Source organism: Catharus ustulatus, chromosome 3 (genome assembly GCF_009819885.2).
Source record: "Catharus ustulatus isolate bCatUst1 chromosome 3, bCatUst1.pri.v2, whole genome shotgun sequence".
In the NCBI taxonomy this organism is placed as follows: domain Eukaryota; kingdom Metazoa; phylum Chordata; class Aves; order Passeriformes; family Turdidae; genus Catharus; species Catharus ustulatus.
The window spans coordinates 80,665,712-80,680,163 of NC_046223.1; the positions used below are offsets into that span (position 1 = coordinate 80,665,712).

General features: G+C 42.3%; 1 protein-coding gene across 6 annotated transcripts in view; it reads left to right on the forward strand.

Moving 5' to 3' along the window:
• Positions 1–14,452, forward strand: part of BACH2 (BTB domain and CNC homolog 2) — a 182,052-nt gene that overhangs the window by 138,687 nt on the left and 28,913 nt on the right. The window lies entirely within an intron of this gene.

The window sequence follows — 14,452 nt, forward strand, 5'->3', positions numbered from 1 at the left end:
ACCATGAACGCAGTCTGTCAGAAAGCAAAGGTTTTGTCATGCAGCGTGCTCCCACAGCAGGAAGCCCAGGGACGTAGAAAACACATACCTCACTGGAAAGTTTACTTTATTTTATCACAGAATCTCACTGGCTGGCTTCCACCCCCACTGTAATTTCCTCACAGCCGTAGAGCCGTGACAGCACAGCTACCGTAGGGCGTGCTGGTGGCTTTGCTGCCCACAGAGGGGAGGTGTGTGCCTGATGGCCAGGGCTGCCATCACCTGCTGCCTCGGCACAGCCTGCCCGCTCTCTCCAGCTGGGAGGGGTGGCATGAGAAGGGTGGCAATGTACCCAGGGCACAGCACAGCAGCTGCTCAGTGGGAAGGTGCTCTGGCGTACAGAATGTTTTTCACCATGATTTGCTTAGTGCCCTTGAAGAGGCATGGTGTGTTTTTATATGATGACAGTCCCAAAGTGTCACACATCATTTTTCCCCCTCTGGTTTAGTTCTCCAGAGACTTCAGCAGCGTTGTAATGTTGTCACAGCACAAGCTGGAGTGCATTAGAAGTAGGTCACTGGCTGTGACTTCATGAGTCCTGACACTGAGTATTACTCATGAAGACACTTCAACCCAGACATTTTGCATAGGAGTTTAGAGATATTGCAGAGGACGCACTAGGATGCACACTTTGATTCTGCAGTGTCCACTAATAATTTCCAGTGCAAGAATCAATTCTCAGCCAGTGTCGCATGGCATTCTCACCACAAAGCAAGGGTAGGAGCAGAGAGGTGACAAAAAATGCCCAAGGGTACACTCTTCTACAAAGTGTAGTGAAACCTCTGTGTGTAATTCAGGTCCTGTTACATAATGAAAAGTAATTGAAATTCAAATAAGCATGTAGAAGAGTGACTGAGATGTTCAGAAGAATGAGCCTGGCCTAAAGGAGGAGAAAAAAGGACCATGGCAGGTTCATACTGCAGGCGAGACAACTGAGATGTGCTGCAGCTCGGGTTAGGCAGAGGAGCTGATACACCTATGAGGAGGAATTTCTCTTTAATGCTAAACACACTGTTTGCTCAAGCATTGTTTGGCTTCAACTGGCTTTCAGTAAAATTAGATTGGAAATTAGAAGATTTCTAATTCCAGCAGCAGTGAGGTGCTGACCTGCTGGCCAGTGGAAGGGTCATGATGCACCTGCACTTGGCCACCCAGTCCTATGTTAATATGACACTAAAGATGTAAAATACAAAAAAAATCTTTCTATGTGTTTTATATGAGATGCTATCTAAGAAAGAAATCCTCCAGTTCAACCATAAATTGTTTCTATTTAAGTGAATCCCCTTTGAATAAATGAAGTATTGGAGTGTTACATTTTAGAATGTATCTCAATGAAAGATCAAAGACATTTTGTGACTTAGAGTTGCACTGACTGCTGTTACAGCTCCAGTGAAGTTCATGGAGTTGCAGAAGTAGTCGATCTAGTTCTTAAGATTTTTCCAAGAACCCTGAAATTTTCATGCCTTACTAAGACCACCACTGCTACTTTGCTACATGCTTCTATTTACCAATGTTTACTTGTACAGGTATTTTCTGCACGCAAATTAATTGCTACTAAACGCATTGACTCCTGATTTTCTTGGTAGCTACTTTACTGGAATAGATGTGTGTGAGGTGGTCACCTAAATAATTTCTTCACAAAAGGTAGTCACTTGGGATAAGGAGAGCTGCCTGATGCACCTCACTATGTCTCAGTTACTCCTGGGTTGAGGTGCACATCTCTGCTGCTGGCATTGCTCACTTCACAGTGCTGGGTGCTTTGGTAGGTGCCCATGCAGAGATACGGGAAGTGCCTCCAACAGCGTCAGAGCTCCCTGCAAGAGGAACTGAAACACTCCTGGTTTTTAAAAGCTGATAAAGCACAGGAAACACCATCTTAGTTATATTGCATTTAAAGAAGTTACCAGGGTCATCTTTGGTTCACAAGCTAAGGACACTTCCCAAGGCTGCTGTTTTCAGTCTGTGGTCTGCAGACCTCTGGCAGCAGTGAGTTATTTCTTAAGGTACCTGTGAAAACTGACTTATTCTGTCATGTAGGGGGTTATTCCTCCAGTGGAAAATTTTCAAACAAAGTTGAAAATTAATACCCTGAGCAGCTACTTTTTTCATACTTAGAGACAGTTTAGGTTGCTGTATAATATTATAGAAAAACAGATGCTGAAAATAATTTTTAAATATAGTCTTCACAGTTCAAAACTTTTCCAAAGGTGACAATTGCTCATAAATTCACGGAGTTATTTTTAGGTCAACCACACAAACACTGTATTTTAAATCCAAACATAGTTTGAAAACTGCTGAAGTATGTTGTGGAGAAAGGGCATGGTTGTTACTATTATTTCTCAAAGGTTTGATGTTGGAGCTGGATAAAGCTATATATATATAAAGCTTTTACATTCATGTTATGTTGGTGTGAGGAAGCTTAACATCAAAGAAAATAACTTACTTCTGATTATTCAAAGCAGTAAATCTGCCTCTGAAGTCTAAACTGCAGACTTTTTTTTTTTACTTCATAGAATGTTGGGGTCATTTTGTTAATCTGGCATCCAGACATTGTTAACTGTTGTCTACCTAAACCGGGAACAGATGTTTTTTACATTATTTCTTGTTTATATCCAGTTACAAGTGAGAGCAGTCTTTACAGCACACCAGTCATTTCAGTAGGGAGACATTGTGCACACACAGAATTGGGACTAGTTGGATTTAAAGGGTTTTAAACTACTGCAAAACCTTGTGTTAGATATTTCAGGTTAGTTCAAGCATGTCTTAACGTGCCTCAGTTCAAACCTTTCCTTAATCAACTTAAACAAAGTCAGTATGGAGCTAATTCTGCACTGATTGAAGAGTTTCCATAAACCCTTTTGTGCTGGCCTTGATTTTGTACCACACCTTTTGTTAAGGCAGCATATTTCAGTGTGTAGACAGGCTGCACAGAACAGCTGCATAATAGCAAGGGCTCAGATGTGGCTGTGGTGTGTGAACTATCAGCCCTCAGAACAAGTTAGAGAAATTGAGTGTTTCGGCTGCCTACACCTAATAAAAGAGGGCCCCATTAGCTCTTAACTTCTATGCTTTTTTCTTTATTTGCATTTTGCCAAGCAACTAGGACCTTGCCCGCTTTTACCAGGAGTATTTTTCAGCAATTAATGCAGTTTTCCTCTAGCAGGTGCTGCTATAAATGCAACCCAGAATTAGTACTTTCAAAGAACTGAGTTTGAAGCTGTAAACTTGGTTATTCACTCCATACCCCTAACTGTTGTTTTGTTTTATTTAATCACAAAAACTGGTCTTCCTTCCTCTAACAAGGCACTTAATTAAGTTTTTAATTTATGATAAGAAGTTAAATGGCACTTATGAGGCTTTTTAAATGGTTTCCACTTCCCATCCAGATTACAAAAAAAGGTGTGATGGAGAGAGACACGGCTGTCAGCCAGGGGTATTGTCGGTCATGCCAATATTAGCTGGCAGCAGGCCGTTATCCAATTAACATTGCTTCATCGCTGCGAGTAATAGCTCTCGAGTAGATGATTGAGTCATTCATGCTGTAGTGGTACTCAACTTTACTTGAGAAGGAGCCAGTGCTTCATCGAATGGGCTTTTTATTTGCTATTATTACCTGCCTAACTCTGCTAATGGAAGTGCACAGCAAGTCTGCATGGGCAAGCTGAAAGCTGGGCACTGGACAGGGGAGCATCGTCTGTGCAAACACCTTATTCACTCGGTCTTTTGGAAAGCTGAGGGTGCAGTTAAATGGTGAAAAGACAGAAATAGAAACAGCAACAAGTAGAACTCCTCAGTGGCATTAGATTCCTGCAGGTTAGAAATAGAGATTCTCAACCTTGCTTGCATTTTTTAATTTACTTTCACCATCTGTGAGAGCACCAAATGCCTTCCTCTCACATGGAGCTAAACAAAGGTCTTCTGAAACATCAGACCAAGCTTTCTTTAGCACTGGTCTGATACCAGCCTTTGTGTTCTTTTAGAAACTTGCTTCTCCAATAGATTGGTTAGTTTTACCTGTGGCCCTCAAATTTCTTGAATCTGTTTCAGAATGGTGACCTTTTTTAGTGCAATGAACTGTGTGCTGGGAATGTTCTTTTCCAAAAGGATTAAACTGAGCTGTCTGTGGTGTCCAAGTCTTCCAAGGGGCAAAAGGAAACAGCATCTCTTTTAGGATGAGGCTGTGGAATTTATCCACACAACTCTTTCCTTTGCTGTTAAGAGAATGATGTTCAAAGTAGATGTAAGCACACACCAAAGGCTGAATTCCTCCACGTTCTCTCTCCTTCACTGCTGTGAAACCTGCCTTTTCCCCACAGGGTCTAGTCCTGTGAAATTTGTCATCTGTTTCTTCGGTTGGCATGGGTTAACTCCGTCACACGGTTTTGGTTAAGCTTTGCAGGGAGAAAGGCAGGACAGGACCTCGGATTTGGGATTCAAGGCTGGCAAAAGCTGAGTGTGTTGGAAGGCAAAGGCATGCAGCAGCACTCTGGGTGGGACTGAGCCAGGCATCTAACATTAGCATGGCTCATAGCTGACAGGGAGGAGAAATACTGGCAGCTGCTAACCATCCATGCCAACCTGCCAGCCTGAGGGAAAAATGCTGGGAATTAGCCAACGAGAGATGATTGCCATGAGGAGAAAATCAAAGGCAGGATGCAGGAGGTCAATTTTTATATACCCTGCTGGCTAAAGGCACTTACTATTCCTTTTTATCTCTCTAGAAATAAACAGTGTTCTCTTACTTTGTCTTTTTCCTTTCTTTGTATTCTTTGTATGTATAAATATAATATCTTTGAAGCATGTAGGGGCTTGAGCTGGGAGTGCTCTGCACAGGAGCATAGAGTGAAAGAGGTGATAAATGTGGAAAAGAGGAGCAAGAGGGCAAGAAGTTTATTTCCCAGCTGGAGGGATGTTTAACACAGTAGGGAACAACAAAAGACCCTTTTTCATTGGCACCCCGGAGATATATTAGGAGTAGCTAAGGTTAGCTCTCAGAGAATGGAGAGCAGTAATATGGATTTCTCTTTACATGGCTGTATTGGCCATTGATGTTCCTCACAGATTGCAGCACTGGCCAGAATTATTTCTGCTTTGGCTCAGGAGGTGGCAAGAACCTGAAAGCCGTTATTCCCTTCATCTACAGAGCTTTTTGTAGTGGCAAAGGGTTATATCTGTCAGACTTCAAACTTACTTATGCTTCAACCTTACCTCAGTAATGCCACTTCAATCAGTCGATATTGATAGCAGGTTGGGTCTTTGGTTTTCTAAATTCCTCCCAGGGAATGTGTTATTTTTTGTGCTGCCCCATAGTGCCGACACTGGCTGCACAGAGGGATGACTGGAGGCTGCAGCTCTGTAGTGAGAGTAAAACTGAGCATTTGGATACTCTTTGCAGTGTGACATGACAGGACACTAATTCAGGAGAAACTATGAGACAGAACTGGATGTTGTTTTATGTGTGTTGCTTTTGTAGCACAGTACAATGTGCAAATGATGTACTTTGTTTCTAGCAGGTGAGCAATAAAACAGAAATGAGATCTTCAAGATGTGATATGAAATTCCATCCATGTATCACTGCAAAAGCTTCCAGCACTGCTTGATTTTTCATGCCTCAAGTGTGATGAAGAAACTAGCCACATACTTTTCATTCCGTATAGTGTAACTTCCATTATTTTCTGATGAGGGCTGTCTTGCTATTCATAACATTCTCTGATTTTTTCAGGTGGAGAAAAGAAAAATACATCTTTGTTGTGGTGAGAGCTAGGCTTCAAAAAGCAAAACAGAAGTAATGTATACATGCATGTTAAGTAGAGAAAATCTTGCACTAGCTCCTTTCCCTCCCTTTGGCAGTAGCTGTACAATTTATTTATTTATTCAAGTAGGCATATAAAAGTGTACTGTTGAAGGAGATAGGGAGATGAATGCACAGAACAAAATTCACCATTTCAATAACTGGACTCAATTTTGTTAGACTTTTTTTTTTGTTTTGTTAGATTCCTGCTTCCCATTACTGTTCAATTAGACTGATTGACTGTGATTGCACTTGCTAGTGAAAAGGCAGTTTGCGTTATGGAAACTTTCTTGATCTAAAATGTAAAAGATAATATTGAATAGTAAGTCCTATGTTAAGGGCATGAGAAGAAGCAATAAGAATGTGTAAGAGGGGGTGGGTTGGTTTTGTTTGTTGTGTTTGAGTTTTTTTAGGGTTTTTTTTTAAATTTGCTGTGTTCAAATATATATGAATGAAAATGAGATGGCTGAGCCATGACTCTGCCTCACCTCTGAGCACTCTGGCCCTGCAGACTGAAAGATCTCTCTCTCCTCCCCCTCCACTTACAATTCTCTTACTTTTGCTTTATCTCATATCTAAAAATCCCTTTCAATTTCTTTAAAGTCTTCAAACCAGGTATCTGCTCTTTTAGAGTCCAGAAATACAGGCTGGGCATGTGACTAAACAGACAGGTAAGGTCCAGTGAATACACCTGTCAGCTTCACAGCGTCAGACGCCACAACCTGTAAGGTACTTTCTGATTACAGTACCAAGTTTTGCTCTGAAGATCCCCCAAAAAAATAAGAGTTCAATCTTCATACAGCACTTTCTGACAAGAATTCCTTGGTGAATATTGTCAGACTGACTGTTTTTCTCAGCTGCTAGTGAAAATTGAGCATGTTATGGGATGGAATATGCTATGTATTCAAATGATGCATTGCAGCAGTCAACAAACATTAAGCCCGGGAAGTAGGGTGAGGTTTGGAAGTGAAGTATGAGTTTTAGGTGAGCAGAAGGCAATTGAATTGTACTAGGATTTGGGAATGAGATGCTTTTTGTGAGTTTTACAGGGTTGGGTTTTTTTAGAGGAAGAAGTAGACGCAAACATTCTGTTAAATCTGATGCAAACTGAAGAGCAAAATGGCTGGTTTATTCCAGGATTTTTGCGCTGTAATGAATTTTCATCTGTGCCATTTTGACAAGAGACAGCCAGCAAACACCTCCGAGTCCCAGTATAGTCTAACACTACTAAAAGCTTTGTCCTTGGGCACTTCATTTACTTTAATAAAATTAATAAATGGGAGCAGCTGTAGCTGGTCAAACTACAGATCTAGCCCATGCTTGGTTTGTTTAAAAAAGTGAGTTTTAATTTCTCTGAAAGTGCTTGAAAGGAGGCTTGTGTGGTTGTTTTAAAGGCATAAATGAAAAGAGAGTATCAGGCATCTCTCTAGGAAGCATGTTGTAAATTACTGGGGAAAGATATCAAGAGAACCACTGGCAATTGTTTTGAAGCCAGATTAAAATCAACTGAAAAATTTGGCATGGCTTTTTAGCAACAAACTCTTAAATGATATATGTATGACTGCACATTGTTTCATAACTGCAAACCACATGGCCTTTGAGAGCAACAAAATTTGGACACCTCTTTAAGAAATTTGGTTCTCAGTACTGGTGTAGTTCAGTGGAATTCAACATCCTAAAAGAAGAAAGATCAGATTTGCTAATCAACCTTTCTATTTCTTTCTTTGTTTAATCTGACCTTCTAAGAGTTGATAGATTCAAAGTGTGCATTAAACTGTAAGTATCTGTTTCCCTTAACAAAAAAGTAGTCGAAATTTATTTTATTTTTATTATTTTTATTTAGAAGCATTGTGGACATTCTCCACATTGTGGAGAAAGTTGACTTGCAGCTGAAATGGTACTCTGCTCTTTGCTGGGGGTCCACAGTCAAAATAACCATAGCTGAACTGAGAATGGCAGAAAACTGCAATACTAAAACTTCCAGTAAAACCAAAATATAAACAACGTGTCACCAAACATCTGGAATTGAGAGGCATCAGCTCTGAAGTTAAATAATGGTAATATAAAACCTTCAGCAGTAGATTTCTGAGGTCTCTTGTGACCAAATAAAATACTGTCATCACCTCTCTGCACATGCTGGAGTTGATGCATCAGATGGGGAATTACAGCACAGGTCTGTGCATCAGGTCAGTGATGATTAAATCACTTTGTGTGAGCCACTCAATGATGTTTACCTCTCTCTAAATGCTCTGGTTCACATTACCTCACATGGAGGTGAACAGACTGACCCACAGCTGGCACAGCTGCTGATCCCAGACCAGCCCACATACCTGACCCAGAGCTTCCAGCTTATCAGTCCTTAGCCAGTTTCAGTCTCATTTTCTTCCCTTCGTATAAGGCACTGAGGAGCTTGTTGGACTAGCTGCAGCATTTCTCAGGGTGATCAGGATAGGATGGAGCAGCTCACCTTACCTGGGTGACTGGTCCTGAGGGACAGATGGGGTCTGCTCTGTGTCCTCTGCCCCTTCTTCTTGTATCACTCCTGAGATCCTGCATCCTGCCATTGACAACAGCTGCAGAAACTACCACATCCAAGAGGAAAGTACAATAATTTCACTATTATAAGCCACACCATTTTGACTAAAATTTAGCTCCTAACCTGGAAGTGCGGCTTACACTCAGGAGCAGCTTATTTATGAACAAATTTCGGAGATTTCCCAACCCAAAAGTGGGAGCCGTAGCAGCCCCGAGCTGAGCCACAGCCTGCCCGGCCCCGGGCAGTGGGGCAGCAGCAGCGCAGCAGCAGTGCTGCTCGCCCCCTGCAAGCTCGGTGGTGCTGCCCAATCCCGGCAAGCGCAGCGGCACTGCCCGTCCCCAAGAAGCGCAGCGGCAGCGGCGGCTGGGCACACCGCTCTCCCGCTTCCCGGCGGCAGCAACGAGAGGGGCTGGGGCTGGGGCCACTCCCTGGCAGCCGCCCCGAGCAGAGCTGAGCCAGTAAACCCCACGACCCCGCGATTCTGTTACTAATCGGCAATTTTGTGAAAGGTGCATGCAGATCCTCGCTGCGAACGAAAATGCAGCTAATAATCCAGTGCAGCTTATATGTGGACAAAGAACGAAAAGTTGCCGACACCTGGACGTGCGGCTTATAATCAGGTGTGACTTAATCATGAAATTACTGTAGTTTTGCAGGCATGGAGCAGATTGGAACAAGCCTGTGAATTGTTACAGGCTTCCTGTTCCTCACCAGGAGACTGGAGCACTTTAAAGATGCTTATTTAGGAGATTTTGCTTAAGTGACAGCAGTTACAGACCACCCCATACATCCCAAACAACAGGCAAGGTTCCTAGCAAGACTTAATCTCTTCCAAAGAGAGCTAATCATTCTTGGCAAATGGGAGCTGTAGGTTTTCAGGACATCAAAAACAGGCCATCTTTCTTTTAGTGTTGAAGGAACCATATTTAGTTGAGTATATATTGCACCTGGTCCGCATCATTCCCTGCAGCAGCTGCTCATCATTTCAGAGCAACACTTCAGAGAAATGGAAGTGTACAGACTTACTGTAAGGATAGCAGAGAGATTTGGCAGGTGTGAGCCAGGATGGATTCATGGGTGCTGTTGTGTTCTCAGTGCTTCCTTCTGCTCCTGCAGTGTCAGATGTACTTCCCAAAGACAGGGCTGAGGTCGGTTTATGTGGGTAGCAAAAGAGAAGGGACGCCATCTAAATAAATGTATTGGCCCAGAAAGGGACCTGAACAGGGCTCATAGTTCAAAGATGTGTGGGCATCCAGTATATTGTACTTCAAACACATGGTAACACTGCTTGAAATTTGCTTGCTTCAAGCTGTGGTAGGACCAAATTCCTTCATCTCTGCATATACCTCTTACTTTATATTCCCAGAATGGGTGGGAGTGCAGCCTGTGTTAATGTTTCAAGGTTTAGAAAGTAGATCAAAAGAAAAAAGGATTGTCCATTCAAACTTTACCAGTACAGTTCTTAGTTTCTGGAAAAAATACTTTTGATCAAGTGGCCCTGGATTTTTGAGACTGTCATCTAGGAAGCTGAGACTACATTTCTGACTATGTAAAGAAAACTTTTGCTTCTGAGAAATGTCTTGGGTTTTCACTTACCTTTGAAATTCAGACCTGTGGTTATCTGTTTCAAGGACCTGCAGCTAATAAGAAACAAGTCTTAAACAACTCTGAAAGCAAAATATCTTTCCGTCTCTGACCACACAGCAGTAGTGCAACATGCCTAGCCACCTCTCTCCCCAGATATACAGGCAGCCTTCAGAGAAAATTTGCCTGTCAGAGGATTCCTAGTCAAGTAAAAACAGAGTAAGTTTGAGCTGTTTCCTGTTTCCTTCAAAGGACAATGTTGGAGCCAGTAACCTTTCAAGACAGGAAAAAGCTGTGGAGAGACAAAACCTGGCAACTTCCCTTCTGATCTCCATAGAGGACTAGTGCTCATTTCTGTTTCTGGAAGGGGAAACTGGACTTGAGGCAGATAGGTCTGCAGCCATTCAATCCGCCTGTTGAATTCAACTATTTTTTAACCGTATTTTTGTCTGACTGCAGATTTTCTTGTTGTACTTGCATGGATGGCTTTCTGCATATGGCACTTTTGTTTGGACTTAAAGCCAAATCAAGAAGTTTCTGTCTATTCCTTGCATTGGCTAGTTTTTAGGAGACTGAACACATCAAACCACATTTTAATGGGTATGTTTTAAGTGTTGGAATTGAGTGGTCAAATGCAAGGCACAGTTTATATAAGCAGTAGACATTGAAGTAACATAATATCTATACCATTGTCCAAGGAATTGAAGAATGAAGAGATGTCCCTGAGATGTATAAGTACTGGGGCATTCTACAAAGAAATTTGTTTACATTTACAAAGTCATCACTGCATTCAAAAAGCAGAAAGAATTGCTTTCAGTAGTGGCAGAAGCCTTTAAACCACTAACTTCCTTTACTTTTTTCCCTGTCTTCAGTGTATCTTGCAGGATCGAGAAGAACACCCAGTAAGGGTTGCCTCAGGTTTGGTTTGGTTTTGCTTCCTTTTCAAAGACGAGCCTAATCCTTCCCTTACAGATTTTATTTCACTATTATGCATGAACTCTCCAATTGGAAAATGCAGCTGAGAGGGTGTAGGCAAGTAACTATTGTTAAAGATAAGCATTTGATTAGGTTTCTGGCCTTTGTCTTCAGCTGGTGGCACACAGCCATGGTGATCCTAGCAGGATCCGTGCTGCATCTCTGCTGGATCTCTGCAAGCAGCTCTGTAGGGCAGACAGGCACTGCACACACAAACTGCTCTTCAGGGGGTTTCAAGTCAATCCCAGCCTTGCAGAACCAGACTGTTTGCATCATCTGCTCTTGCACTCGCATCTAAGTTCTTATATATGGTTCTACTCTGAATTATTTGACCAAATTACAGTTTGGTTTTGTAACTGCTTTTCTGCAGAGGAATTGCTTAACTAAAACACTGTGAGAATTTATGGTCATTTCTTGTCACTTGTGCTTTCAACCTTTTGGTTGAATCACTAAATATTTTCTTTCAGGAATGGATATTTTACTCATATCTAGGCTTTTCTTTTCCCAAACTACTCTGATTTTGGATAAAGGAAAAGAAAAGGTCAGATGTCATATGTGTTCTCAAGAGACTCCAAAGGTGTCTTTGCTGTTATAAAAATCAGAAGAAATTGAAATGGTTGTAAATATTTGACCATTTTTTTTCCTTCCAACAATGCTGTTTTCTTAAAGCCAAGGTTTTCATGAGGCCTTTTGGTAATTAGTTGTCTGTGCTATCTTTTTTTTACATTTAAGGGGGAAAGTAATTCCATTTGCAGACTGCAGCTCTTGTCCATCTGTCAGATGGGTGTGTATTTACAAGATGAATGCCTGTTTCTGATTTCTCCCATTAGAACAAAGGTTACTCTGTCATTGTCCTCAGAAAGCTTTTGGACTAGCTGGCTTTGGTGTGTGCATACCCCTTTTTTGGTGCAATGCTGAGTACCCTGTTGGGACTCCAGTAGTGACCAAAGGAACAGAGGGAGTTTTGGGGATAAACCCTGTAAAAGCACCACACTGATCTGCTGGAGGCTGATGGAGAGCTGGGCTCTGTATTGTGTGCTCCTTGTGCCCGTCCCTGCTGAGGTGAACCAGCTGCTACCCTGCCACCTCTGAATATGGGGTTCTCCAGCACCAAATGTGGGAAGGATTTGGGAAAGCAGCAACCCCTGGGCAGGCTGGCATTTCCACACCCTCTCTATGCACATAATATTGGCATGTAAATGCTGTTGCTCAATCCTATCAGCTGCATATCATTCTATTCTGGGGAAGGTGAGAGCAGTGCTGGAAATGACTCAGCTCCAAAAGGTATCAGCTTTGCTCCTTTTACCCCCACAGAGTTTTTCCTTGCTTTAGGTTTGTGCAGTAGCTACTATACAAGGGGGAGAAACATCACTTTTTTAGGAAACAACGAGAAATGCCATGCCTGCTGTCAAGTGAAAGCATTTGTCCTTTGGAGTTTATGTGGTTGATGAGTTCTTTGTACTTCAGCAGTGCTCTGTTTTGCCAGGGGTTTTTAAAGGTCCTTGAGAAGCCTCTACAGTAAATGAAGGAGCCTTGGCAAGATCTTGCATTACACTATGCCCTGCCCAGCATTCCTGTAGTTCTTACCATTTCCTGCCTCTTACAACATGGCTGTGACTTTGGACAGCAAGCACATGTTGTATTTCCCAAACTAATGTTTCAAATGTCTCTATCTCTGGGAGTTTTACAGTGTGCAGTGCAATTGCACAGGGGCAGGGGGATTTTTGGCTTGTGTGATTGTGTGCTGTTTTGTGACTGTTCTGTTTCCTCTTACATCCTCCTTCCCTGTCTCTTGTACCTGAAAAACTGAATTAAATCTAACATAGCAGTGCTTTCAGACGGAGGCGACACTTGGCTGTGCCAGTCCCCCAGTGGCTTTAAGCTGCTGGCTGCAATACTGCAAACACATTCAGACCCTGGCTTGGCCAGCAGTTTCCCCTCAGCTATCTGCATGTTTGCTCTCCAGGCTTTATTTTACCTACACTATTGGAGACTCTGGAGTCACAGCCTATGTCTCATTGTTATGCATGGATGGGAAATATTCCTGTACTTATTTGCATTCATTAGCTGTTGGGAGTTCCTCTGTTGAGGTCTCTAGCCTTGTTTTTACAGTGCTTTTGGCAGTGTTTCTGCACTTGGTGTGCGAATTTTTATGATCTGTTGCATGTTATTCATGCAATTTCCTGCCCTGTAATGGTATCAGTTTTCCAGACACAGAGGAATACAAACGAAAACCCAGGAGCCTGCATTAGCATAAAATGTCCCAGTTCTGTCAGTTTGATTAATTTGTCTCTTTGTCTCCACTCTATATGATAAGTGCTATTAATGGTTGCAACACTTCATATGTCAAAGTCTTTCTTCCTAATGACTTGAAAATGTGGTTTATTTCCCCCTTTTTTGTATTATTTTTCTCATTTAGCATTCCACTCAAGTATAGATTTATGCCATGCTCTTTCATTATCTTACTGGTTGCAGCACTGGAGTGATTACATATGGTGTAGGGTATGAGCAAAGATGCGATCCCAGGGGCAGCAGCTGCTGATGCAAGCTGAAAATAGATCCAGCGTATGCTCAGCACTTTTCCCAGAGGTCTTTTATTTATTAGGAACAGTCTTGGTACAGGACAGCTCGGACCCTCATTTAGCAAGATGACTTTTTGCCTTTCAAGAACAGTGCGGTGACTTTGCTCTATTTACTGACTGCTGTGTAATTTTTTTATTCACCATCTCCTGTGGAAGCAGAGACTTTACCTAACATAAATTGTAATATAATCCTGATTTATAATGAAGTCAAGAAATGACAGGCTCCATTTGAAGTAATGGAACTTGACAGATCTAAGGTTTAAATTAAATAATCCTATTTGTAAGACAGCATTTGTACATGGTACACTGATTTAAAATGAACTTCAGTTCTTCTTCAACGAATCCTTTACCATTCTCTGAGTTTTACCTTCCACAGAGGCTTTTTAGGGGACAAAGTTCATTTGAAGAGAACAATTTTTTGTTTGAAAACATATATGGAACAACACATTGTTTTCTTTCCCAAAGTTCTTATAAATTGTTTCACAGAAGACAACTTAATTACAGAGGAAAAATTAATGTAGGTCGCTTATTCAGGGCAAGCCACAGAGAACCTGCTTGAGTGGCCAGAAGAGGCCAATTGCTGTGAATGAAGAGAGGGAGGATGCTGGAGGGGAAATAGTGAGGAGGGTTGTGGCTCGACTCTTTCCCTCCCAGGAGCAGAGGTTCGTTCTGACAGTGATTTCTCTGGAGGGAGAAGGTCACCTCCTCCTTGCTGTCCTTCCTTCACAGCTGGCAGAGAGGGATGCTCAAAGATGATGTTTCCTCCTACCTCTGCACCCCACTTTTCTTCATCTCTCGCTGTCATACCAGTGCAGGCAGGGAGCCCCGGGGTGCACAAATAGAAAGGTGGTCCTGCCGTGGCTGCTGGAAGCTGGCACCAAGCACTGGAGTGGGGGTTAGTAAAACAAAAGGCTTGCCGAGGAAAAAAAGAGACCAGGGAGGGAG